The sequence below is a fragment of the Bos javanicus genome, chromosome 10 (assembly GCF_032452875.1).
Source record: "Bos javanicus breed banteng chromosome 10, ARS-OSU_banteng_1.0, whole genome shotgun sequence".
Classification (NCBI taxonomy): Eukaryota; Metazoa; Chordata; class Mammalia; order Artiodactyla; family Bovidae; genus Bos; species Bos javanicus.
The window spans coordinates 31,016,165-31,021,150 of record NC_083877.1 but is presented as its reverse complement, the minus strand read 5'-3'; the positions used below and the strand labels follow the sequence as shown (position 1 = coordinate 31,021,150).

At 34.1% G+C, this 4,986-nt stretch overlaps 1 non-coding gene across 1 annotated transcript; it reads right to left on the bottom strand.

The window, feature by feature from the left end:
- Positions 1–544: 544 nt before the first annotated feature.
- On the bottom strand, positions 545–616 carry TRNAS-AGA (transfer RNA serine (anticodon AGA)). The gene has a single exon. It is a non-coding gene; the product is annotated as a tRNA-Ser (tRNA).
- Positions 617–4,986: the final 4,370 nt, after the last annotated feature.

The window sequence follows — 4,986 nt, the reverse complement described above, 5'->3', positions numbered from 1 at the left end:
TCACCACGGCTGCTCTGCTGATGATAAGGGGCAAGGGTAGACACAGAGAGATCAGTTAAGAGGAGACTGTGATAGTCCATAAGAGAAACCATGAAGGCGTAAAGCAGGGTGGTATCAGTAGAGACCGTAAAAATTGATCCAATGATTCTATTCTAAATATATTTAAGTGGTAATGCCAACAGGATTTGCTAACATAGTGAATATGGGGTATGAAAGAGAGAGGAAAAAAAAAGGATGATACCATGACACCAAGGTGTTTGACCTGAACACTGGGGAGGATGCCATTGCCTTCAACGGGGAGAGGACAAACTAAGACAGAGCAAGTTTCAGAGAAAAGATATGATTTGGGCAGGCTGAGTTTGAGTTAATAGATATCTATAAAGAAATATATATATATATATATAATGAAAAGTGAAAGCGAAGTCACTGAGTCGTGTCCGACTCTTTGCGACCTCATGGACTGTAGCCTACCAGGCTCCTCCCTCCATGAGATTCGCCAGGCCAGAGTACTGGAGTGGGTTGCCATTTCCTTTTCCAGGGGATCTTCCCAATCCAGGGATCAAACCTGGGTCTCCTGCATTCTAGGCAGACGCTTTAACCTCTGAGCCACCAGGGAAGCCCATATATATAATAGGTATCTATAAAAACTAGATACCATATGAAATAATGGTGAAAATCATATTTTATGCCTTGATTCTGGATATCACCATAGGATTGAGTGTTGACAGAGAATTGGAAAGGATCAAGGACTAAATACTGGATCACACCAGCATCCTACTCCTTGAAGAAAAGAAGAGGGATCAACAAAAAGGACAAATGGATTGATAAATGAGGTAGGAGGAAAACTGAAAGAGTATGAGGTCCTAGAAGTCAAGTGAAGAATGTGTCTTCAGGAAGAAGGAATGATCAACTAAGTTGATATTGAGTTGTGATCAGGTAGAGTAGATTTATAAAATATGGAACTCACTCATTAGAAGTAAAGATCAATTTCAAAGAGGTCATTTCATAGCAAAATTTTATATGATTATGAGCTCTAGAGTTAAGGATTTAAATCCCTACTCTAATTGACCATCTTCAGCTGGTTGCTCTATGATTTCTGAAGCTGGTTTCCTAGATATCTACCTCCCAGACTTTCTGTAAAATTCAGTGAAATAATTTGTATTGAATCACCAGTTAGATGTTTGTGAAGTAATAGGTTCTTATCACTTTAAATATAACATGTAATATAAATAATACAACTATCAACAAGCTCAAATATTTTATTATATAATTGTTATATTGTTATAGTCATTACATGACTTTTGTTATTGCCATATTACTCACAATTAACTTATTCATTTGTTACATCAATTATGTAATAAATATCTTTAACACTTTACTCTTTGACAAGTATTGGCACCCAAGGAGACAAAGATGCACAAGACATGGAACTTATCACTCCTATAATTAAAGTATACCAATCTCTGCAATGTATACTTGACAGAGTTTATTTCTTCATTTCATGTGTGGAATTTGGGCAGTAGCTCTATCATAAATAAGTCATTCAAGCTCTCTGACCCTCAGAAAAATGGGGATACATTTTATCTATTTGCAAGGTGATTGGAAAGATCAACAAAGATACAGTAAATATTCTAGCATCTATTACTGGATAGACATTCACTGTATAGGTCATATTAGTACTGTAAATTCTGTACATTCTGTCAAAGAGAATATAGACTATCTCGACATGAATAACTCATGGTTTTCACTTTTATTGAAAGTTGACATTTTTAAGATAATATAAACTGGCACCTTGATAAACAATATTTTATTCGTTTATAATTACTTATATTCTATCTCACAAAATATTTAAGGTAGTTCATGTAAAGTGATAAAAATATAAAATCAAGAATGTCGACATGCTGAACATATCTGTTATCATGACTATTTAATATTTTATTGTGCCTTTCGAATTTAATTCCAAGTTTCCTGGAAGTCAAAACTAAATAGAAATATCAGTTAAACAATTCTAGTTATCAACAGAGAAGAAGATTCCAGAGTCTCATAAAAAGAACATTTACTTAGCATTGAACTCAAAAGATATATCTTAGTAGAAACTTCATAGAGGATATATGGAGTGATACAGATTATAATCTTAATTGTTTTTGTAACAAATTTAGTATGAATTTTACAGAGATGTCTCTTGCAATATCTTTTGATTAAAAACTAAGTTCTAATGTAAAAAATAATTGGGTAATAATTCTGCAAAAAGTTGAACACCATCCAAATATGTAATAATCAGGCTGTATGATAATCTAAAAATGCAAAAATGCTCTCCAATTTCCTGTGTGCATCTTATCACCCCTAATATAATATATGTTGTTTGTTTATTTATAATTACATGTATGCACATATATACACATATATATTCTACTATATATGTACCAATTTAGAATTTTTAGAGGAATAAATGATCTTTAAGTGATCAGTAATAAATACTGCTTCTCTTTTCAGACTTTCCAGGGGAGCTGGATAGCAGAGAAAGACCTGGGGACCTATGTTACATATAGCTAGATGGGAACAGAGGGATATTCTTCAAGAACAAAGCTAACATGGTAAGCTTGACATTCCATTAGAAACATTATGACCTTCCCACAATTTTCACATTGATGGACATCAACGTAGGTACTCTCACCACCATATGACCCTAATTCTGATGCTTTGCAGATAATACCAGAATTTTTCTCAGGAAGAATTTATGGTCAACTATCACATAAACAAATATACCTTTGAAATTCCAATGGTGAACTCTGTTAAAAATATATCTTTCCAATAATATAACACTATAATTTTCTTTATGTAAACCCAGATACTCATAAGGCCTCATGAACCTGGTTCACATTTGAAAGAGAACATCCACATCTTGCTTCTTGCAACTTTTATAGAAATTTCTGACATTCTCAGTTGTTATCTTTTTTGTTTGTTGTTGTTATCGCTGTTTTTAATTCCCCTTCCTTTTTAAAAAAAATTATTGGCCAATCCTGATTTTCCTTTAAGGATATGTTTGATGCTATTGGGGAAATGTCAGAAATAATGAAGAAAAATCCTAACATGCTGTCCTACAGAAGTTCATCTTTTGAAACGAAAAACACTCATAATGAAAATGAGTTGACAGCTTACTTGATGATATTTACAGCTGGATGTGACGTCAATCGGAAGGATAGTACAGATCAATTTTAATGGCAAGCAGCTAAGCACGCTTATTGATCTGGCAGCTTGCTACTCTACAAATGGCAAAGATCATTAATATGCTAGCACCAGGAACATGGGAGAAGCATAAAACAACAAGCGACTTTGAGCCTTTAAAGAAGATAATTTAAGAGTGATGATTTGATGATCACAAGGGAAAGTGTGAATTCATAATTTAACCTCATTCACCACCTCTCAACTAAAAATTGATTACCACTCCTAGGAGTCATATTTCATTTGAGAGAAATTTAATATATTTCATAATTTCCTTTTTAAGCCTTTTGCTTTAAGGAATGCCATTTGCAGTCCAGCTAATCCTAAAGTAGGCCTTTTTTCCCCTGAAAGAACAGAATAATTCCTGCTAGAGCAGAAGGACCACATAGGTGAAACATGAATCAAAAGCTTATAAGAATATCATGCATCTCCCTTGTCTTCTTTCATATTTCCTTTCTATCCTATAAGGATGATAGCATTATTCCCTCCCTGGAATATGAAAGTGGCTAAGATCATGTCTTTAAAGTGCTGCTAGAAGATATTTATTTTAGGAACCAGTAAAAGCCAACAGTAGTACCCACTTAGTATTCAATATTACAAATATATATCACTTGAATGTCACCACTGCTATTGAGACTAAACTTTTCCTCATCTGGAGGAGATGTAAGCACTCTGTTGATCACTGAATAAACTTTTCATTCAGACATTTTGAAATGTATTTTAATATACCTAATGGAGTCTAACCAAGAGGATGTTAGGTGGGCTGTCTGTAATAATGAACTTCCTAACCTCTAGAGATGCTGTACATCTGCTCAGATCAAAATGTGTTGTTTATGAAGCACCCACACTCTGGAGACATATGTACAGTAACAATGTGAAAATAACAAGTTTCAAACTCTTAAAAAATAGTTCCCTGTCAGCCAATAAGGGAACATTAACCCTCACAATGTGGAATGAATCCTTCTGCAAATTTGCAAATGGTTCAAACCCTCCATAACAGTATCTGATATACAAAGACACTTACGTGACCATTGTTAAAAGAAAAAATGATCAATTTCAAACCCACAGAGCTTTTGTTTTCCTGCATAAATCCAAATGGCCCATTAAGGTGAAAGTAAAGAAGAACCAAGTCACGAGCTCATGGTGGTTATTGAACTCTTATAATCAAGACTTCTCCCCCTCCTTTCTTAATGCTGACAGATAGATTAAAGTTAATTTTTGTGTGGTCTTATAACAAATCTTTTTAAAATTCATTTTCATCAAGAAATATTATCTCAATACTTATTGTTAATACACAGTAATGACCTTTGTAAGAGATTTGAAGCTTCCTAGATATTTATAAATCTTAGTGCTAATCTCCAAATGTACAAAGGCAGTCCCAAACTGTGTACTTATAATACTGCCATTGCACTCTTATTTCAAGAATAAGAGAATACTTTCCCCTACTTATTTTTCTATCACTTTATTAAGATTATTGCTTCATTTTATGAAAAATTTTGTATAAAGTAAAATAAAGCATTTTTTTGTTGAAAGTACATATCCTATTAACATTTTCTTGGTGAGTAGGGATGGGAAAAGAATTTCTAAAATACAACATGTAACTTATTTCTAGAGGCTTCCCAGGTGGCACAGTGGCAAAGAATCCACCTGCCAGTGCAGGAGATGCAAGATGTGCAGGTTTGATACCTGGGTCAAGAAGATCCTCTGGAGCAGGAAATGCAACCCACTCCAGACTGGCAGGGTATAGTCCATGGGGGTCACAAA